Below are 23,876 nucleotides of genomic sequence, written 5' to 3'. Positions count from 1 at the left end.
CATCAGGCAGACTCCTCCAGGAAAGACCTTTGTTTCTCCACGCCAACGCCTCGGAATCCTCAAATGGGGTCACTCCTCCCATCTCGCAGGTCATGCGGGCATCAAGAAATCTGTGCAACTCATCTCCCGCTTCTATTGGTGGCCGACTCTGGAGACGGATGTTGGGGACTTTGTGCGAGCCTGCACTATCTGTGCCCGGGATAAGACTCCTCGCCAGAAGCCCGCTGGTTTTCTTCATCCTCTGCCTGTCCCCGAACAGCCTTGGTCTCTGATTGGTATGGATTTTATTACTGATTTACCCCCTTCCCGTGGCAACACCGTTATTTGGGTGGTCGTTGATCGATTCTCCAAAATGGCACATTTCATCCCTCTTCCTGGTCTTCCTTCTGCGCCTCAGTTGGCTAAACAATTTTTTGTACACATTTTTCGTCTTCACGGGTTGCCTACGCAGATTGTCTCGGATAGAGGGGTCCAATTCGTGTCTAAATTCTGGAGGGCTCTCTGTAAACAACTCAAGATTAAATTAAATTTTTCCTCTGCATATCATCCCCAGTCCAATGGACAAGTAGAAAGAATTAACCAGATCCTGGGTGATTATTTGCGACATTTTGTTTCCTCCCGCCAGGATGACTGGGCAGATCTCCTTCCATGGGCCGAATTTTCGTATAACTTCAGGGTCTCTGAATCTTCCTCCAAATCCCCATTTTTCGTGGTGTACGGCCGTCACCCTCTTCCCCCCCTCCCTACCCCCTTGCCCTCTGGTCTGCCCGCTGTGGATGAAATTTCTCGTGACCTTTCCATTATATGGAGAGAGACCCAAAATTCTCTCTTACAGGCTTCTTCACGCATGAAGAGGTTCGCGGATAAGAAAAGAAGAGCTCCCCCCGTTTTTTCCCCTGGAGACAAGGTATGGCTCTCCGCTAAATATGTCCGCTTCCGTGTCCCTAGCTACAAGTTGGGACCACGCTATCTTGGTCCTTTCAAAATTTTGTGTCAAATTAATCCTGTCTCTTATAAACTTCTTCTTCCTCCTTCTCTTCGTATCCCTAATGCCTTTCACGTCTCTCTTCTCAAACCACTCATCCTCAACCGTTTTTCTCCCAAATCTGTTCCTCCCACTCCTGTTTCCGGCTCCTCGGACGTCTTCTCGGTCAAGGAAATTTTGGCTGCCAAAAAGGTCAGAGGGAAAAATTTTTTTTTAGTAGACTGGGAGGGTTGTGGTCCTGAAGAGAGATCCTGGGAACCTGAGGACAACATCCTTGACAAAAGTCTGCTCCTCAGGTTCTCAGGCTCCAAGAAGAGGGGGAGACCCAAGGGGGGGGGTACTGTTACGCCGAGCGCTCCGGGTCCCCGCTCCTCCCCGGAGCGCTCGCTTCACTCCCTCCGCTGCAGCGCTCCGGTCACGTCCTCTGACCCGGGGCGCTGCGATCCTGCTGCCAGCCGGGATGCGATTCGCGATGCGGGTAGCGCCCGCTCGCGATGCGCACCCCGGCTCCCCTACCTGACTCGCTCCCCGTCTGTTCTGTCCCGGCGCGCGCGGCCCCGCTCCCTAGGGCGCGCGCGCGCCGGGTCTCTGCGATTTAAAGGGCCACTGCGCCGCTGATTGGCGCAGTGGTTCCAATTAGGGTTTTCACCTGTGCACTTCCCTATATTACCTCACTTCCCTTGCACTCCCTTGCCGGATCTTGTTGCCTTAGTGCCAGTGAAAGCGTTCCTTGTGTGTTCCTTGCCGGTGTTTCCAGACCTTCTGCCGTTGCCCCTGACTACGATCCTTGCTGCCTGCCCCGACCTTCTGCTACGTCCGACCTTGCTTCTGCCTACTCCCTTGTACCGCGCCTATCTTCAGCAGCCAGAGAGGTGAGCCGTTGCTAGTGGATACGACCTGGTCACTACCGCCGCAGCAAGACCATCCCGCTTTGCGGCGGGCTCTGGTGAAAACCAGTAGTGGCTTAGAACCGGTCCACTAGCACGGTCCACGCCAATCCCTCTCTGGCACAGAGGGTCCACTACCTGCCAGCCGGCATCGTGACAAGCCAAAGATGGAATAATTGTAGTTTTTGTTTTACATAATGACCCTGATCTATCATTATGTGTGTGATGAAACCTGGAGATATTATCCCACAACAACCAATCACAGCTCAGCTTTTATATCTTAACGAGCTTTGGTAAAGTGAATGTTGAGATGTGATTGGTTGTTGTGGGAAAACTTCTCCAGTTTTAATTTTACACGTATTGAGAAATGAGGGCCAATGTGCGCACTGATGGCTTTTTTCACAGACTTTAATATAGCCCCTTATTAGATAAAAAATCAGCATTTTACTTTTACTGCTAGTTTTTTGTTTTGATTTTACAATGCGTGAATATAACCTTAGACTGTGTTAGATTTATAACTGCGGCTGAGGTTATTAAAAAAATTGGCACATCTTTAACCCCTTAAGGACGCAGGACGTAAATGTAGGTCCTGGTGAGGTGGTACTTAACGCACCAGGACGTACATTTACGTCCTAAGCATAACCGCGGGCATCGGAGCGATGCCCGTGTCATGCGCGGCTGATCCCGGCTGCTGATCGCAGCCAGGGACCCGCTGGCAATGGCCGACGCCCGCGATCTCGCGGGCGTCCGCCATTAACCCCTCAGGTGCCGGGATCAATACAGATCCCGGCATCTGCGGGAGTTCGCGATTTAAATGAACGATCGGATCGCCCGCAGCGCTGCTGCGGGGATCCGATCATTCATAACGCCGCACGGAGGTCCCCTCTCCCTCCTCCGTGCGGCTCCCGGCGTCTTCTGCTCTGGTCTGTGATCGAGCAGACCAGAGCAGGAGATGACCGATAATACTGATCTGTTCTATGTCCTATACATAGAACAGATCAGTATTAGCAATCATGGTATTGCTATGAATAGTCCCCTATGGGGGCTATTCAAGTGTAAAAAAAAATGTAAAAAAATGTAAAAGTAAAAGTAAAAAAAAAGTGAAAAATCCCCTCCCCCAATAAAAAAGTAAAACGTCCGTTTTTTCCTATTTTACCCCCAAAAAGCGTACATTTTTTATAGACATATTTGGTATCGCCGCGTGCGTAAATGTCCGAACTATTAAAATAAAATGTTAATGATCCCATACGGTGAACGGCGTGAACGAAAAAAAATAAAAAAAGTCCAAAATTCCTACTTTTTGTCACGATGCCGGCTGGCAGGTAGTGGATCCTCTGTGCCAGAGAGGGATTGGCGAGGACCGCGCTAGTGGACCGGTTCTAAGTCACTACTGGTGTTCACCAGAGCCCGCCGCAAAGCGGGATGGTCTTGCTGCGGCGGTAGTGACCAGGTCGTATCCACTAGCAACGGGTCACCTCTCTGACTGCTGATGATAGGCGAGGTACAAGGGAGTAGACAGAAGCAAGGTCGGACGTAGCAGAAGGTCGGGGGCAGGCGGCAAGGTTCGTAGTCAGGATGGGTAGCAGAAGTACTGGTACACAGGCTTTAGACACACAAAACGCTTTCACTAGGCACAAGGGCAACAAGATCCGGCAAGGGAGTGCATGGGAGGAGGTCAGATATAGTCAGGGACCAGGTGGAAGCCAATTAAGCTAATTGGGCCAGGCACCAATCATTGGTGCACTGGCCCTTTAAGTCTCAGGGAGCTGGCGCGCGCGCGCCCTAGAGAGCGGAGCCGCGCGCGCCAGCACATGACAGCAGGGGACGGGAACGGGTAAGTGACCTGGGATGCGATTCGCGAGCGGGCGCGTCCCGCTGTGCGAATCGCATCCCCAATGGCCATGACAGTGCAGCGCTCCCGGTCAGCGGGACCGACCGGGGAGCTGCAGGGAGAAAGACGCCGTGAGCGCTCCGGGGAGGAGCGGAGACCCGGAGCGCTAGGCGTAACAGTACCCCCCCCCTTAGGTCTCCCCTTTTTTTTGTCCGGTGACTGCCTCCCCTGGGATGAGGACACCGGGAAGGAATGGATGGTTTCCTCAATGGCAGGCAGTACAGCAGGAGTGGGAATGGGGAGGGAGGGCAGAGGGCGAGGCCTGGCACGGGGCAGTGTGACACCAGGACGAGGGCCATGAGGAGGCACCGAGGCTTGCCTGAGTGGACTGGGAGGGGGGGAGAGGCATTTTCTGTGGCAGGCAGAGTCCCTAACGACCTTAGGGGGACCGGATACAGGAGGAACCACAGGGTCACGGCAGGGAGTACTGGGAACCGGTTTAAGGCAGTCCTTGGAACAAGAGGGACCCCAACTCTTGATCTCCCCAGTGGACCAGTCCAGGGTTGGGGAATGGTGTAGAAGCCAGGGTAGTCCAAGGAGAATTTCGGAAGTGCAATTGGGAAGGACCAAAAATTCAATTTTCTCGTGATGAGGTCCGATGCACATTAGGAGGGGCTCCGTGCGGTAACGCACGGTGCAATCCAACCTGGCTCCGTTGATCGCGGAAATGTGGAGTGGCTTGACAAGACGGGTCACCGGAATACGGAATTTATTCACCAAGGACTCCCGAATAAAATTCCCAGAGGCACCAGAGTCCAGGCAGGCCACGGCTGAGAGGGAAGAGCTGGCTGAAGTAGAAATCCGTACAGGCACCGTGAGACGTGGAGAAGCCGACTTAGCATCAAGAGACGCCACACCCACGAGAGCTGGGTGCGAGCGTGCGTTTCCCAGACGTGGAGGACGGATAGGGCAATCCACCAAAAAATGTTCGGTACTGGCACAGTACAGACAAAGATTCTCTTCCTTACGGCGATTCCTCTCTTCCAGGGTCAGGCGAGACCGATCCACTTGCATGGCTTCCTCGGCGGGAGGCCTAGGCGCAGATTGCAGTGGAGACTGTGGGAGAGGTGTCCAGAGATCTAAGTCTTTTTCCTGGTGGAGCTCTTGATGTCTCTCAGAAAAACGCATGTCAATGCGAGTGGCTAGATGAATGAGTTCATGCAGGTTAGCAGGAGTTTCTCGTGCGGCCAGAACATCTTTAATGTTGCTGGATAGGCCTTTTTTAAAGGTCGCGCAGAGGGCCTCATTATTCCAGGATAGTTCAGAAGCAAGAGTACGGAATTGTATGGCGTACTCGCCAACGGAAGAATTACCCTGGACCAGGTTCAGCAGGGCAGTCTCAGCAGAAGAGGCTCGGGCAGGTTCCTCAAAGACACTTCGAATTTCCGAGAAGAAGGAGTGTACAGAGGCAGTGACGGGGTCATTGCGGTCCCAGAGCGGTGTGGCCCATGACAGAGCTTTCCCAGACAGAAGGCTGACTACGAAAGCCACCTTAGACCTTTCAGTAGGAAACTGGTTCGACATCATCTCCAAGTGCAGGGAACATTGCGAAAGAAAGCCACGGCAAAACTTAGAGTCCCCATTAAATTTGTCCGGCAAGGACAGGCGGAGGCTAGGAGTGGCCACTCGCTGCGGAAGGGGTGCAGGAGCTGGCGGAGGAGATGATTGCTGCTGAAGTTGTGACTGAAGTTGGTGCACAATGGTGGACATTTCCGACAGCTGGTGGGTTAGATGGGCGATCTGTCGGGATTGCTGGGCGACCACCGTGGTGATATCAGAGATATAAGGCAGAGGGACCTCAGCGGGATCCATGGCCGGATCTACTGTCACGATGCCGGCTGGCAGGTAGTGGATCCTCTGTGCCAGAGAGGGATTGGCGAGGACCGCGCTAGTGGACCGGTTCTAAGTCACTACTGGTGTTCACCAGAGCCCGCCGCAAAGCGGGATGGTCTTGCTGCGGCGGTAGTGACCAGGTCGTATCCACTAGCAACGGGTCACCTCTCTGACTGCTGATGATAGGCGAGGTACAAGGGAGTAGACAGAAGCAAGGTCGGACGTAGCAGAAGGTCGGGGGCAGGCGGCAAGGTTCGTAGTCAGGATGGGTAGCAGAAGTACTGGTACACAGGCTTTAGACACACAAAACGCTTTCACTAGGCACAAGGGCAACAAGATCCGGCAAGGGAGTGCATGGGAGGAGGTCAGATATAGTCAGGGACCAGGTGGAAGCCAATTAAGCTAATTGGGCCAGGCACCAATCATTGGTGCACTGGCCCTTTAAGTCTCAGGGAGCTGGCGCGCGCGCGCCCTAGAGAGCGGAGCCGCGCGCGCCAGCACATGACAGCAGGGGACGGGAACGGGTAAGTGACCTGGGATGCGATTCGCGAGCGGGCGCGTCCCGCTGTGCGAATCGCATCCCCAACGGCCATGACAGTGCAGCGCTCCCGGTCAGCGGGACCGACCGGGGAGCTGCAGGGAGAAAGACGCCGTGAGCGCTCCGGGGAGGAGCGGGGACCCGGAGCGCTAGGCGTAACACTTTTTTAATACATTTTATTAAAAAAAAATTATAAAAAGTGTATTAAAAGTTTTTTATATGCAAATGTGGTATCAAAAAAAAGTACAGATCATGGCGCAAAAAATGAGCCCCCATACCGCCACTTATACGGAAAAATAAAAAAGTTAGAGGTCATCAAAATAAAGGGATTATAAACGTACTAATTTGGTTAAAAAGTTTGTGATTTTTTTTAAGCGCAACAATAATATAAAAGTATATAATAATGGGTATCATTTTAATCATATTGACCCTAAGAATAAAGAACACATGTCATTTTTACCATAAATTGTACGGCGTGAAAACAAAACCTTCCAAAATTAGCAAAATTGCGTTTTTCGTTTTAATTTCCCCACAAAAATAGTGTTTTTTGGTTGCGCCATACATTTTATGATATAATGAGTGATGTCATTACAAAGGACAACTGGTCACGCAAAAAATAAGCCCTCACACTAGTCTGTGGATGAAAATATAAAAGAGTTATGATTTTTAGAAGGCGAGGAGGAAAAAATGAAAACGTAAAAATTTAATTGTCTGAGTCCTTAAGGCCAAAATGGGCTGAGTCCTTAAGGGGTTAAAACTGCCTAGTCCAAGGGCACGTTCCCAAGTGCTGTATTTTGCTGCGTATTTGCTGCATATTTATCAGCCGCGTATTTTGCTACCCATTGACTTCAATGGGAAAGAAAATATGCAGTAGCAAATACGCAGCAAAATGCACAGCAAAATACGGCACGTGAAGATACATTCCTTTTTACTGAAAACCTGCCCCTCTATTATTTTGTGGTTGTTCAAAATTTCTGGCACCCACAGTTTTGTTTATCTTCCCCAATATACCGTATTTTTCGCCCTATAGGACACACCGGCATATATTTTAAAGGTCCAAAATCTAGAAAAAAAAGATCCTGCACCCGGCTGTCGGGGCATGCTGGGAGTTGTAGTTTTGCAACAGCTGGAGGTCCGCAGGTTTAAGACCACTGGTATAGGAGGTAATACTCACGTGTCCCCGCTGCTCCGGACCCGTCACTGCTGCCCTGGATGTCGCTCCATCGCTGTCACCGCGTCCCCGTGGTGTCCCCGACACTCCGGACGTCTTCTTCCCCGGGATCCACGCTCTCCGTCGCCGTCATCACGTCGCTACGCACGGCGCTCACCTATTGGATGACGGGACGGCATGCGCAACGACTTGATGACGACGAAGGAGAGCGCCGGCCATGCAGGGGATCCCGGCATGGAGCAGACACAGTGGAGGCAGGTAAGGTTCCTCCCGGTGTCCTGTAAGCTGTTCGGGTTGCCGTGATTTCACCCCGGCGGTCCCGAACAGCCCGACTGAACAGCCGGGTAAGTGTTATTTTCACTTCAGACATGGCGGTCAGCTTTGATCGCCGCATCTGAAGGATTAATTCAGGGCATCACCGCGATCGGTGATGTCCTATATTAGCCGCGGGTCCTGGCGTTGATGGCCGCAGGTATTCGCCGTATAAGATGCACCAACTTTCCCCCCCACCAGTTTTGGGGAAGAAAAAAGTGCGTCTTATACGGCGAAAAATACGGTAACTTTCTTTGTTTTGTAAAGAACACTTTTTACATTTGTTACAGTTGAATTCTTCAATAACATTTTCCGATTTCTGTAACTCCTTTGAAATATAGTATAATTATACTGTAATTATCCAAATGTTACGTTTAAATGTTCAAGGACTTCACCTTTCTTTGACCCTTTTTGAAATGACATGCGACTTCTTTGTTTTGCTTTAAACAGTATGCTTTATATTGTAAAGAATCCTTCTCGAGTTAGGGTTGAAAAAAGAAAATAACTTACTATTTAAAGAGGAAAGAACAAAAAGGGAGATAAATAAAAGAGAACTTGGAACGATGAGATAACAGGCTTACCTCGGAAAAAAAATCCTATGCAGAATTAAATGAGACAAACAGGAATGTATAGATTATCTGGGAAATAAAATTCCCAAAAGCTGGTCATATATTTTTTTTTATTTTATTTTGTTATTAGCCAAATAGAATTTTTTTTTATTATTATTATTTTTAATTAAAAATAACAAAAAAAAAGTCTAAGCATAGCTGTAACTCATATTCAAATCTCTCTTTTAGTTGCATATATCAATATTGATTACATTGTGATAAGAAACATGTAAACAATAGACGGAAGTGCATATATCTATGCAACATGAGTGATAGCAATAGTATGCACTGTGGCGAAAATCTATTTTACAGCAATTTTTTGTCCACCCGTAGCTCTATTAAATGAGATTTTTAAAAAAGCCAAATTTTAACATCTATCCAGTTAGGTGCCTTGAATATGAATAGTAAAGGAGCAGACAAAATCTGCATTATTTATAAACAATATGGAGAATTACATTTGGAAGAAGTACTTTTACCAGCTGGAGACGTAATGGACTCCTAAATGTGCTGGCTATTATCCTCGGTGTGTCTCAGTTAATTCTGCATCTTTAAAAGCCTTGTTCTGTCTCATGTATTCTATTTCTCCGCTATTCTTCCACAACTTGGTTTCTTTTCTTCTTCTTTAAATAATAATATATTTTCTTTTTCCAGGACACTGCAAAGAACCATCTGCGCTCCATGTCAAGGAACCAGTAAAGATGAAAATTGGGAATGTTAAAATAATTCCTTGCCTACCAATCTCATTAGATAAGTATATGTAAATATATTTCATCAACTTTAATGTTCTGTTTATAAGTTGGAAAATGTTTTTTTCATGAGCAATCAGTAGCTTTCTTTCCTATATATTTTGTTTTAGAACAAGCTTCCAATCTCGAATCTGCCAAAGCACCTGTGAAAAAGAAAGCTGTGATTTTAATTCAAGATGTAAGGCAACTTTCTAAATGGTTTTACATTGTGTGCCAAAGTTATCAAAAACAATGTGTGCAGTAAAATTATGGTAAATGTGTGTAAATGGAGCCAATCCTTTGTTACTGTAGCAATAGTGTATGAGTCTCACTTACATTTCATCCATAACCCATTGTAATATTCTAGTTTTGTATGACTTAAATAAGCACGTCTTAAAGGGATCATCCAGAAAAAAAAACTTTTTTTTATATACAGTATCAACTGGCTCCAAAAAGTTAAACAGATTTGTAAATTAGTAAACACAAAGAGGATGTGAAAAGTATAAGACGGCACTCACCGGGATTTTTCAGGCTTGCAAAAGCTTTTTATTGCATAAGCAAAAGGTGCATAGCGGTGCGGTGTGAAGGCAGGTAACCGGCCAGGACGTGGGGAGCAAATGCAGCGTGATGGTTACAGCTGTGTCGTGCTTCCGCACTTCCTCAGACCATGGAAGTTGGATTGGCTTGTGTCAGTATCCACCTGTGTCCTCGTGGTTTACCGCAGTGATCACCATTGCAGTGCCGGACTCTGTATCTTGTACATTTAGATTTGTAAATTACTTCTATTTAAAAAAAAATCTTAATTCTTTCAGTACTTATGAGCTGCTGAAGTTGAGTTTTTATTTTCTGTCTAAGTGCTCTCTGATGACACCTGTCTCTGAAACTGTCCAGAGTAGAAGCAACTCCCCATAGGACACCTCTTCTACTCTGTGCAGTTCCTGAGATAAGCAGTGATGTCAGTAGAGAGCACTGTTGCCAAACAGAAAAGAACAACTCAACTTCAGCAGCTGATAATTATTGGATAAAGATTTTTTAATAGAAGTCATTTACAACTCTGATAAATGGTAGAAAATGGTAGATGCCAGTGAATGGAAAACTTCACCTTTATTTTGTTATATTAAAAGCATTGACATGGAGAATCTTCAATAGACAACAATAGACAACATGGATAAACTCTTTGGAAGAAGCGCCCAGGTGGGCGCTTCTTCCAAAGATTTTATCCATGTTATCTATTGAAGATTCTCCATGTCAATGCTTTTAATATAACAAAATAAAGGTGAAGTTTTCCATTCGCTGGCATCTGCCATTTTCTTCTATCTGCCTTAGAGGATTCTCTTGCCGTGGACTGGTGAGCTGACTTTTCATTGCTGTGCTAATTTATAAATCTGTTTAACTTTCTGGAGCCAGTTGATATCCTTGTATACCCCTTGAAGGGTACGTTCGCACAAGCAGATCCACAGTGTATTTTACGCCGCAGATCTGCCGCTGGAGGACCGCTGCATGGTGGCTTTACATGTGCCTGCTTGGAGCGGCAATAGGCTACTACGAGCAGACACACTGCGATGTGCGAGTCGCAGCATACATGCACAGTATACTCGCACATTGTGTGCGAGTATACTGTGCATGCCCAGCAACTCGCACATCCCTTCAGTGTGTCTGCTCATAACGGCGTATTGCCGCTCCGAGCAGGCACATGTAAAGCCACCATGCAGCGGTCCTCCAGCGGCAGGTCTGCGGCGTAAAATACGCTGTGGGCCTGCTTGTGTGAACATACCCTTAGGCCATATTCCGTGTGGAATTCCGTGGAAGAATTCTGCCGAAATTAACTGCCAATTGACTTCTTTCCCACAGCGGAATTTCAGTGGCTGCAATTCCGCATTCTGCAAAAGATCTGTTTTTAACTTTGCAGAATTCTGCGGCGGAATCCCATATCAAAATATCACTGCAAGTTTTAAAGAACGTAATTTGGGCAGAATTGTGAAATCCTGCCGTGTGAACATAGCTTTACAATGAAGTTACCATTTTGCATAGATGACACAAAAATTGCTGAAGTCTGGGCACTGTTACATATATCCCGTGATCCTGCTTAGTGACTGGCCACAAATAATGTGACAACTGATGACAAAGTGCGGGTCCGACACCCAGTTATTTTCGAAGGCTGAAGGGGGAACGCTGCAAGACTTATTTCCCTATCGTCCATGTTAGGTGATCTGGCTTCCCGAATGAAGCATCAGATGAATTTGAACTATACCATTCAGATGAATGGGATGAGTTTAATTATCGGTTTCCTTCATATTCGGTGCTTTTATATTGCTTCGGATTGCCAGATATATGTGATGACGCGCTAAAACCTCAGACACTGACCTGATATGACAGATTCTGGTTACTAGGCCCGTGCCTGGTAAAATTTGCTGTATTAATATTTATTTTTGGTATTAAAAAATAAATAAACATACATTCTAACGTCAACAACTTTTGTATAAATGAATAAAACAAGTGAATGTAAGAATGTTTGTAATATCTTTGTAATCGCTTACTAGAGAAAATGCTGCTTTATTCTCTTATCAAACTCTTTTCCTGCAATAGTTAAAGAATAAAAACTCTATGGGCGATTTATCAAAACCTGTCCAGAGGAAAAGTTGCTGAGTTGCCCATAGCAACCAATCAGATCGCTTCTTTCATTTTTCCAGAGACCTTTTAAAAAAATGAAAGAAGCGATCTGATTGGTTGCTATGGGAAACACAGCAACTTTTCCTCTGGTCAAGTTTTTGATAAATCTCTCCCTATATTTGTATTGCTTTATTAACACGGCCCACAAAAATAAAGCTTTTTTCTAGTATTGTTGGGTTAAGAGTACAATGCGTTTGGAAAGTCTTCATACTTTTTTACTTTTTTCACATTACATGACAGCCTTGCAGCCTTGAAAACTGTAAGCTGGAGTGAAAACACAAAGTTAGAACTCTTTGGGTAATTAGTTAAAAGGAAAAACTAAAATATTATATTGACGTAAGTATTCAGACCCTTTCTTCAGTACTGTAATTCTGCAGAGATTGTGGGTATGATGCCACAAGGTTTACACACCTGGATTTGGAGATTTTCTGCCATTCTTCTCTGCAGATCCTCTAAAGCTGAATGGGCATTGTCAGGTTGGATGGGGGATGTGCATGGATAGTCAAGTTTTCTTCAGAAATTATTGATTAGGTTCAAGTCAGGGCTCTGGTTGGGTCACTTAAGGACAATCATAGAGTTGTCCCTGGATCATTCTTGAGTTGTTTTGGCTGTGTGTTTAGGGACATTGTTTTGTTGAAAGGTAAATCTTTGGCCCAGACCAGAGGTCCAGAGCACTATGGATCAGGTTTTCATTAAGAACATCTATTAACTTTCCTCCATTCAGCATTACCTTAACCCTCATTCTGTTCTAGCTATTGAAATCACCCCAATTGCATGATCCTGCCACCGCCATGCTTCACTGTAGGGATGGTATTGGGCAGGCGAAGAGAAATGTTCGGTTTTCTGAGACTCACAATTTTAGGTAAAGATTTTAATTATGATTTCAACAGACCAGAGAATAATGTTTTCCACAAAGTTGTTTTTAAGGCTTCCATCCGTGTTTTACTTTTGAGAGGCATTGTTCTGGCCACTGTGCCGTGAAACGCAGATTGGTGGAGTGCTGCAGTGATGGTTTACCTTCTGGAAGTTTCTCTCATTTGCACAAAGGATTATTGGGTTTCTGGTCACCTCTCTTACTAAGGACCTTCTTTTTCAAGTATTTGTTTTGGTGGGGGGGGCAGGTCTAGGAAGAGTTCAGGTTGTTTCAAACTTCTTCCATTTAAGCATTATGGAGGTAACTTTGCTCTTGGTAATTTTCTATGCAGAAGAAACTTTTTTGTACACTTCTCCATTTGTCTGGTCTCTGAGCTCAACAGACAGTTCTTTCCGCCTTTTGGCTTGATTTTTGCTCTGATATGCATATTCAGCTGTGAGACCTTATATAGACAGGGGAGTGTCTTTACTAATCATTTTCAATCCCTAGAGCTAAACTTCAATTGTGCTTATGCCTATACATAAAATTAGTTGTTTACGTTAAACAAGTTCTCATTGTGGGACATTGAGTGCAGGAAAAAACTCTGTGGAGGAATTTTTAATACATTTTTTTTTTCAGCACAAGGTTGCATCATACTGTAACAAAGGGTAAAAGCCGTGAAAGGGTCTGAAGACTTTTCCATTGCACTGTATATTGGTCAGAATGAATGCATAAAAGAAAACCTATTTGCAGCAAAATGTCAATACCCATATGAGCTCAATTATATTTATATAAGTAATAAAAACAGAAACAACCTCATCATCTTCCTATAATAAATGCAGTACTTCATGAAAATAATAAAAACAGTATGAAAAAACCCACATGCATGCAAATGTAAACTCATCAATAAAAATTTTTTCTTTTATAATTTAACCCCTTAAGGACGGAGGGTTTTTCAGTTTTTGCATTTTCTTTTTTTCCTCATGAACTTCTAAAAATAATAACACTTTCAATTTTGCACCTAAAAATGCATATCATGGCTTATTTTTTGCACCACCAATTCTACTTTTTAATGACATCAGTAATTTTACCCCAAAATCTACGGCAAAATGGAAAAAAAAATAATTATGCGACAAAATGGAAGAAAAAACGCCATTTTGTAAATTTTGGGGGCTTCCGTTTCTACGCAGTAAATTTTTCAGTAAAAAATGACACATTATCTTTATTCTGTAGGTATATACAGTTAAAATGATACCCTACTTATATAGGTTTGAATTTGTCGTACTTCTGAAAAAAAATCATAACTACCGTATTTATCGGCGTATAACACGCACTTTTAAAACTAAAATTTAAGGCAAAAAGTCTGCCTGCGTGTTATACGCCGATAAGTCTTCTGGTCACTGATTTAAAGCGGTCGCAGCAGTGTCTGCTTGTTAAGTAATAACAGCACGGCCGCGGCCACTTTAAATCAGTAACCAGCGGCGTCTCCTCCCCGCACTGTCACTTGTTTTCTCCCGCACTATCCACAGGTACTGGTGTGGTGGATAGTGCGGGAGACGCTGATTAAAATGAGCCTTACCTTGTCTGGATCTGCGCTACCTTTTAATCAGCGTCTCCCGCACAATCCACCAGTACTTGTGGATAGTGCGGGAGGAAACAAGTGAGTTTCACTTTTTATTTTCCCTACCTCCCTCATCATTGCCCCTTTCCCTGCTTTTCATAGTTTTGTTTATTTTCCTTACCTGTCTGCGCTTCGGCAGGTCAGGTCAGGCGGAGGGTCTTGCGGGGTCAGTGAAGCAGATGAGTTACGTCCTCTGCCGGTTCTCTGTGCGGCATCACTCACGTCACTTTTCATTTTCTGTAGTCGATGCCGAAAAGTGACATCCGTGATGCCGTGCAGAGGAGCCAGGAGAGCAAGTAACTCATCTGCTTCACTGACCCCGCAAGACAGCAGAAGCACAGACAAGTAAGGAAAGGGGAAGAGTGGTCTTCAACCTGTGGACCTCCAGATGTTGCAAAACTACCACTCCCAGCATGCCCGGACAGCAGTCGGCTGTCTGGGCATGCTGGGAGTTGTACTTTTGCAACATCTGGAGGTCCGCAGGTTGAAGACCACTGGATGCCATAGGAGGAACATGATGGGGGGATGATGAGACGGGGAAATGATGAGGGGGGGGGATGATGAGACAGGGAAATGATGAAGGGGGGATGATGAGGGGATGAGACAGGGGAAAATGATGATGGGGGATGAGACAGGGGGAAATGATGATGGGGATGAGACAGGGGGAAATGATGAGGGGGGTGAGACGGGGGAAATGATGAGGGGGGTGATGGGGGGATGAGATGGGGAAATGATGAGGGGGATGAGACAGGGGGAAATGATGAGAGGGGGGATGATGGGGGGATGAGACAGGGGGAAATGATGAGGGGGGATGATGGGGGAAATGAGACAGGGGGAAATGATGGGGAAATGATGAGGGGGGAATGAGGGGGGATTATGAGACAGGGTAGGGGGATGATGAGGGGGAATGATGGAGGACATGATGAGACAGGGTGGGGGAATGATGGGGGACATGAGACAGGGTGGGGGGATGATGAGGGGGAATGATAAGGGACATGATGAGACAGGGTGGAGGATTTCAGGCTTGGAGCAATCAATCGCCGATCGGATGCGCAGGAGGCAGGTAAGGGACCCTTCTGCTGCGTCCTAGCTGATCGGGACATCGCGATTTTACCACGATGGTCCGATCAGCTGAGCTGCCGGGAAGCTTTTACTTTCACTTTAGACGTGACAATCAACTTTGATCGCTGCAACTAAAGAGTTAATGCCGGACATCAGCCCGATCGGCGATGTCCGGCATTAGCCACGGGTCCTGGTTGCTTATAGCAACCGGGATGTCCCGGGTATGATGCACGCTCACCTGCTGAGTGTGTTTCATACCTCAGGAGACGCTTATGGACATTCATAAATGTCCATATGCGTTAAGGGGTTAAACCCTGAGGAATTCTGGTTTTCAAATGGAAAATCCAGAATGCCTCCCTGTGAAGAAGCAACCATTTACAACAGCCATCCTAAGCTGAACACGCCTACTCTCTTCAGATCGCAGACTGCTACTCAGCCTAGGGCTCGACAAGTACCGGCATAGGAGACTGGCTGGGAAGCCTGGGTGCCGTTGACACTTAATTATGAGGGATCGGTCCTGTCAAACTAACCTGATAAGCTTTTATGAGGAGGTGAGCTCCAGACTGGACCAGGAGCAATGATTGGATGTTATATATCTTGATTGCCACATAAAAGATTGGTGAATAAAATGAGAAGGGTTTGGCTGGGTGAGAATGTGTGCAAGTGGGTAAGTAACTGGCTCAGTGATAGAAAACAGAGGGTGGTTATTAATGGTACATATTCTGATTGTGTGACTGTTACTAGTGGGGTACCACAGAGGTCAGTCTTGGGTCCCATTTTATTTAATATATTCATTAATGACCTTGTAGAGGGGTTGAATAGTAAAGAAGCAATCTTTGCAGATGATACTAAGCTCTGTGAAGTGGTTAACACAATAGAGGACTGTGCACTGTTACAAATGGATCTGGAGGTTGGAGGTTTGGGCTGAGAAGTGGCAGATGAGGTTCAACACTGATAAATGTAAGGCAATGCACATGGGGAGGAAAAATCCAGACAAAAATACTTGGGACGACTGACATGGAAAAGGACTTAGGAGTCTTAGTTAACAGTAAATTTAGCTGTAGTGACCAGTGTTGGGCAGCTGCTGCCAAAGCAAATAAAATCATGCGATGCATCAATAGGGGCATAGATGCCCTCGACAAGGAAATAATTCTACCGCTGTACAAATCACTAGTCAGATCACACCTAGAATACTGTGTGCAGAACTGGGCACCAGTGTACAAGAAAGATATAGTGGAGCTGGAGTCGGTTCAAAGACAGGCAACCAGAGTAATACGGGGAATAGGAGGACTACAGTACCCAGAAAAATTATCAGAATTAGGGTTATTTAGTTTGGAAAAAAGAAGGCTTAAAGGTGACCTAATAACTATGTATAAATGTATCAGGGAACTGTACAGAGATCTCTCCCATGATCTATTTATACCCAGGACTGTATCTATAACAAGGGGGAATCCTCTATGTCTTGCGGAAAGAAGGTTTCTGCACAAGCAAAGATGGGGGTTCTTTACTGTAAGAGCAGTGAGACTATGGAACTCTCTGCCAGAGGAGGTGGTCATGGTGAACTCTGTAAAATAGTTCAAAAGTGGTCTGGATGCATTTTTGGAGAGTAATAACATTGCTGGTTATGTATACTAGATTTATAGGGACAGACGTTGATCAAGGGATTTATTCTGATGCCATATTTGGAGTTGGGAAGGGATTTTTACCTATAGTATGAGGGTTTTTTTCCTTCCTCTGGATCAACTCAATAGGGACTCCTTAGGGTTATAGGTTGAACTTGATGGACTCTGGTCTTTTTTCAACCTTGTGAACTATGTTACTATGTTACTAACACCAACACATGGCTCGCTCACTTTTTCTATATCAAATGTGCTAAGAAAAGTAATGTATTTCAACAAAATGACAAGATGCATTAGATATATTTCTTGATTATGTAAATCCGGCAACGCAGGAGGTTTGGGCATGCCACTTCATAGTAGTTACCATGTAAATAGCTCCTTGTACCCCCCCCCCCCCCCCCACATCAATCCCAGAATAATTCGAGTTAATACGCATAGGAGTGTGAGTTGGTTTTTTCACTAGAAATAGCTGATGGATTTTTCATCTTACCGGTGGGCATTACACAAATATCAAATGTGTAGATGAGCTTTACTTGCTTAATGGGGATTGTGTGCTATTGTTTAGCATTTATTACAATAATATTGGCACTATTTAGCACTTTAGTATTTTTTTAACTGATTTGCACACTTTAGTTTGTTACCTACCATTTGGTCTTTGGACAAGTCTTCTTTTCCCTGACAGGGAATTCGGCCACTCATTATCATCTGCTGGTTTGCACAAGCTTTGTATATATCATGTATTTTTTTGTGTTTCTCATCACCATTTTTTTTTTTAAGTGTCTCATGTGCATGTGTTTTTTAGGGGGGGGGGGGAGTTGCTTTTTGGAGTTTTTTTTTAATCTAACCAATAAAATGTATACACTTGTTATAACTTTTTGATTTGTAGTTAATTATTGGTAAGTCTTTGTAGGTTGATTTATGTATGGTGTTTACTAATGTTATGTGTTTAGTCTTATTCAATTAGTTGTTATTTCTGGATGATGGTTGAACTATGTCAATAAGGTGTTCGGTAAGATGCACCTTAAAGGGGTAATCTGCTGCTCAGTGTTTGGAACAAACTGTTCCGAAAGCTGGAGCTGGCACTGGGAGCTCATGACGTCATAGCCCTTCCCCCTCAGTGCAAGTCTATGGGAGGGGGTGTGACAGCCATCACGCCCCCTCCCATAGACTTGCATTGAGGAGGCAGGGAGATATGTCATGAAGGGATGGGGCTATGACATCACGAGCTCCCGGCGCTGCCTCCAGCATTCGGAACAGTTCCAAACGCTGAGCAGAGGAGTACCCCTTTAATTGAGGTGCAATGCTGGCTATATTCCAATTAGAGATGAGCGAACGTACAGTAAATTTGATTCGTCACGAACTTCTCGGCTCAGCAGTTGATGACTTATCCTGTGTAAATTAGTTCTGCCTTCAGGTGCTCCCGTGGGCTGGAAAAGGTGGATACATTTCTAGGAAAGAGTCTCCTAGGACTGTATCCACCTTTTCCAGCCCACCGGAGCACCTGAAAGCTGAACTAATTTATGCAGAAAAAGTCATCAACTGCCGAGCCGAGAAGTTTGTGACGAATCGAATTTACTGTAAGTTCGCTCATCTCTAATTCCAATCCAAGGATTGCCACCTTAACCTAACATTTGAAGGAGTATTCCACTCGAAAACATCCTATCCCCTATCCAAAGGGGATAAAATGTCTGATCGCAGGGGTCCCTGGCATGGCATAACGTCTTTTCCCTGTTTCGGAAACCCAGAGTTTACAAGACTGGAGCAGCACCTGGCACAGACTCCTGCCACATCAATGAGGTCTGTTCTAGTCTTACATTAAACAATAGATTTTGCTCTAGACAGCATCCAGGACTTATCTAATTTGATATATGATGGTTAATATATTGTTAAAGTAACTCAGGGAGTTTGGTCAACAGAAGCCGTAACCTATATAACCAAATCATTTATGTACATAAATTACTGTTATTAAAACCATAATCACTACAAAAATAAGTTTTTGTTTATTTTTCTTATTTGCGATTTAAAAATCTAAACATCTATTCAGTTTTCGTAGCCAATACAATAACATGGATGATATAATTTTCAGAAAATAATGAGATTTTTACTGTAAACATTTTTCGGAATTGAAGATGCAGTAATATTGATGGAAATAGCTTATTTAAATTCACTCATAACACTACTGTGATGGCACAGTTTAATGAATAATTATGTAAGTGCTGAAACAAATGTTTCCTTTTTAGACTGAATGTTACAATACTTGGAGTTAATTCTTGAAAAAACAAAAATAAAACTTTACCCATATGAGCTTGCTGCTTTTTTTTCCTGCCAAAGGAATTTAATTTCAATACTGCTGGAGACCTGTTTTCAGTAGTGCTACACATTTAATCTTTTTGAGTGCAAATACTTAGACCTTATCAAAAAAAAGTATGCAGATATATACTGCAGAATACTGCAACATGCCCCATTTATTTCACTGGCCAAAATGGAGTCAACCAGTGACTGTTTGGGCCACTTATTGCTAGTATAAAATTATTTGCTAAAATTCAATTGGACAGCAGACTACCCTATTGTGCCAAATAAAAATTAACATATGCTAGCAGGTACTTGTTCAAACTCGACGAAACTCGGTTCATTCCATTAAAATGAATGGGACCTTCTACTATTGGCCACCATATACACTGACTTTTTTTTAGATAACAACTGGAGGACCACAGTTAGGAGCTAAGTAATGGTCTCCAAACGGTGGCCCTCCAGATGTTGCAAAAGTCTCGACAGTCTGGGCATGCTTGGAGTTGTAGTTTTGCAACATCTGTAGGGCTACAGTTTGGAGACTACTTAGCAGTCTTCAAACTGTTCTTCCCCAGTTGTTGCATAACTACAACTCCTAGCATGCCTTTCGGCTGTCAGTGCATGCTGGGAGTTGTAGTTTTGCAACAGCTGGAGGCACACTGGTTGGGAAACACTAAGTTGGAGTCTGTTTTCTAACATAGTGATTCCAACCCGTGTGCCTTTAGCTGTTGCAAAGCTACAACCCGAATGCACTGACAGACCGTACATGCTGGGAGTTGCAGTTTTGAAACAGCTGGAAGCACATGGGTAGGAATAACTGAGCTAGTCTGTTTCCTAACTCAGTGGTTCCCCACCAGTGTGGCTACAGCTGTTGCAAAACTACAACTCCCAGCATGTACGGTCTGACAGTGCATGCTGGGAATTGTAGTTTTGCAACAGCTGAAGGTTTGGGGCGCCCCCCCATGTGAATGTACAGGGTACATTCACAGGGGTGGGGGTTTACAGTGGGTTTCCTTCTACAAGTTAGAGCTGCGGCAAAGTTTCTGCCGCAGCTCAAACTCCCAGCGGAAAACTAACTGTGAACCCCCGCCTGTGTGAATGTACCCTAAAAACACTATACACCTACACAAAATAAAAAGTAAAACACTACATACCCACCCCCCCAACCTCCCACCGCCAATAAAAAGGAAAAATGTCCCATATGGCAGTGTTTTCTAAACGGAGCCTCCAGCTGTTTTGCAACAGTTGGAGGCACCCTGCTTGGAAACACTGCCGTAGGGTTTTGGTGGAGACAAGCCCCATCCTTGTATCCGGGTCCGCCCCTATTGCAAATTCCTAATTTAGTCCTCAAATGCGCATGGCACTCTTTCACTTTCGAGACCTGTCGTATTTTAAGGCAACAGTTTAGGGCCACATGTGGGGTATTTCCGAAACTGTGTTACCCCTTATGAAAAGGAAAAGTTAGGGGCTACACCAGCATGTTAGTGTCAAAAATGTTAAAATTTACACTAGCATGCTGGTGTTGCCACATATTTTTCATTTTCTCAAGAGGCAAAAGGAGAAAAAGGCCCACAAAAATTTGTAACACAATTTCTCCTGAATACGTAAATACCCCATATGTGGATGTAAAATGCTCTGTGGACACACAACAGGGCTTAGGAGTGAGAGCGCACCATGTACATTTGAGGCCTAAATTGGTGATTTGCACAAGGGCGGCTGATAGTTAAAGCAGTTCTGACATGATGGAAACTATACCCCTCACAGAACGTAACAGAGGGTATAGTGAGCCTTAACACCCCACAGGTCTTTGAAAAATGTCCATTTATTTCCCTGAAATGCTGGTGTTACCCCAAATTTTTCATTTTCACAAGGAGTAATAAGAAAAAAGTCTCCCAAAATTTGTAACCCCCATACGTGGATGTAAAGTGCTCTGCCGGCGCATGACAGGGCTCAGAAGAGGAGTGCCATTGGGCTTTTGGAGAGAGAATTAGGCTGTAATTGAAGGCCATGTGCATTTACAAAGCCTGCATGGTGCCACAACAGTGGACCCCCCCACTACACCCCTCACGGAATCTAACACGGGGTGCAGTGAGCATTTACACCCCACAGGTGTCTGACAGATTTTTTGAACAGTCAAATGCCAGTGGGGTTTACATGCTCACTGCACCCCTTACTAAATTCTTTGAGGGGTGTGGTTTCCAAAATGGGGTCACATGTGGGGGGGGTCCACTGTTCTGGCACAATAGGGGGCTTTGTAAACGCACATGGCCCCGACTTCCATTCCAACCAAATTCTCTATCCAAATGCCCAATGGTGCTCCTTCTCTTCTAAGCATTGTAGTTCGCTCGCAGAGCACTTTACATCCACATATGAGGTATTTACATACTCAGATGAAATTGGGTTACACATTTTTGGGGGCATTTTCTCCTATTACCCTTGTAAAAATGAAAAATTTGGGGTAACACCAGCATTTTATTGAAAAAAAAATTTTTTTTATTTTTACGTCCCACGTTTACAAAAGTTTGCCAATCACCTGTGGAGTGATAAGGCTCACTTTACCCCTTGTTATGTTCCTTGAGGGGTGTAGTTTCCAAAAATAGTGTGCCATGTGCTTTTTTTTTTTCTTCACTGTTCTGGCATCATGGGGGCTTCCTAAATGTGACATTCCCCCAAAACCATTTCAGCTAAATTTGCTCTCCAAAAGCCCAATGTTGTGCCTTCCCTTCTGAGCCCTCTAGTGTATCCACAGAGCACTTTACATCCACATATGAAGTATTTCCTTACTCGAGAGAAATGGCATTACAAATTTTGGAGGGGCATTTTCTCCTATTTCTACAAAAGTTTGAGGTAACACCAACATTTTAGTGTTAAAAATCAAATTTTTAATTTTCACTTCCCACTTTAACGAAAGTTTGTCAATCACATGACGAGTGATAAGGCTCACTTTACCCCTAGTTATGTTTCTTGAGGGGTGTAGTTTCCAAAATAGTGTGCCTTGTGTTTTTTTTTCTTTTACTGTTCTGGCATAATGAGAACTTCCTAAATGCAACATGCCCCCCAAAAACCATTTCAGCAAAAATTCGCCATTGTTGCTCCTTCCCTTCTGAGCCCTCTAGTGCACCCACAGAGCACTTTACATCCACATATGAGATACTTCCTTACTCAAAAGAAAATTAATTTCAAGTTTTGGGGGCCATTTTTACCTTTCACCCCTTGTAAAAATGAAAAAAATGGGGCTACTATAACATGTTCATGTAAAAAATGTAGATGTAAATTTTTCTCCTCCACTTTGCTGCTATTCCTGTGAAACGCCTAAAGGGTTAACAAACTTTTTGAATGTCATTTTGAATACTTTGAGGGGTACAGTTTTCATGATGGGGTCCATTATAGGGCGTTTCCAACATTAAGACCCTCATATTCCCATAACTTAACTTAACTGGTCCCTAAAAAAACTCTCATTTTAACATTTTTGTGAAAAATTTGAAAATTACTGCTATACTTTAAAGCCCTCTGATGTCTTCAAAAAGTAAAAATATGTCAACTTTATGATGCCAACATAAAGTTAACATATTTTATATGTGAATCAATATGTAATTTATTTGACATGTCCCTTTTCCTTACAAGCGGAGTGCTTCAAACTTAGAAAAATGCAAAAAATTTTAATTTTTCCTGAAATTTTAACATTTTTCCCCAAAAAATGATGCAAGTATCGACCAAAATTTACCACTAACATAGAGTAGAATATGTCATGAAAAAACAATCTCGGAAACAAATTTTTAAGTAAAAGCATCCCAGAGTTATCAATGCATAAAGTGATAGAGGTCAGATTAGAAAAAAAAATTCCCGTCCTTACGGTTATAATGGGCAAGGGGTTACAGGGGCACTGCCGAAATAAAATGTTAAAAATAAAATAAAAAAATGTTTTATGTGTTGTACAACGTGGCAAAACATTAACCTTTTACGATACTTCCTAAAAATGGTCTCTTTTTTAAGGAAATTAAGGCTTATGAAAGAGACTACTAGCAGTCGCAATACCATCCAGAAAATCTTTATGGAGATAAATTCCAGGAAGTGAGGGCGGAACTAGCACTCCTCTGTGCCCACTCCTATCCTATCAGACTGCTTTCTGAAAGCAGAGAGGAAAAGGTTACAGAGCAGCCTGCAGTTACTGCAGGAAGAGATCCAGCACAGCACACTCAGGGAGGAAGTGAATGCATAGTGAGTGAGGGCAGGCTCAGTGCTAGCCTTAGACATGCCCCTTACTGAACAGTGGATGTCAAAATGAGTGAGCAGCAAAACGGAGGAATTTTCTGAGCAAAAAACAGAAGCTAGACACATAAAAGATGTGTATAAAATTTGCATGAACTTATTCACTTTTCCTTTGCACAAGGTTGGACAACTCTACCCTTTCGTGTTTTTAAATTTAGTATTAGTGTCCGACATTTTGTATAAGTTTAAAACTTTTAAATCCTTTTTCCCACATCGATCTTCAGTTGAAATCTGCTGGATTTAGATATGGTACACACATCCTAAGAACTCTGACATAACCGTGCATTTTCTGTGCGCCTCTGACTAATATCTACACCAGATAGGAGCTTCTGTAGATTTTGGCTTAAACATATTCTACTTTGCAGTAAGTCAGCTAAACCTCAGCCAACTGGTGGGCATGACAAAGAATTGTTAAATGTTTTAGCAGAAAGCTAGTCTTTCTATACCTACACACAGGAGTAGATATTTCATAAATTCCCCAAAAAGTGCTTCTTTAACCCCTTAAGGACCGGGGTTTTTTCCGTTTTTGCATTTTCATTTTTT

General features: G+C 44.2%; 1 protein-coding gene across 4 annotated transcripts in view; it reads left to right on the top strand.

Annotated features, from left to right (window-relative positions):
• The window catches only part of SGCZ (sarcoglycan zeta), a 1,079,134-nt gene that overhangs the window by 655,432 nt on the left and 399,826 nt on the right, over positions 1-23,876 (top strand). The window contains exons 4-5 of one of the 4 annotated variants that reach the window (XM_056558604.1): positions 8,877-8,982; positions 9,082-9,149. The exons of 2 other annotated variants lie outside the window; for them this stretch is intronic. The gene's annotated coding sequence lies outside the window, so the exon portion shown is untranslated. The remainder of the gene's footprint in view (positions 1-8,876; positions 8,983-9,081; positions 9,150-23,876) is intronic. One more of the 4 variants, XM_056558613.1, reaches the window with a different exon arrangement.

The sequence above is a fragment of the Hyla sarda genome, chromosome 1 (assembly GCF_029499605.1).
Source record: "Hyla sarda isolate aHylSar1 chromosome 1, aHylSar1.hap1, whole genome shotgun sequence".
In the NCBI taxonomy this organism is placed as follows: domain Eukaryota; kingdom Metazoa; phylum Chordata; class Amphibia; order Anura; family Hylidae; genus Hyla; species Hyla sarda.
The sequence above is the reverse complement of the archived record's forward strand: the minus strand, read 5'-3'. Positions and strand labels throughout refer to the sequence as shown.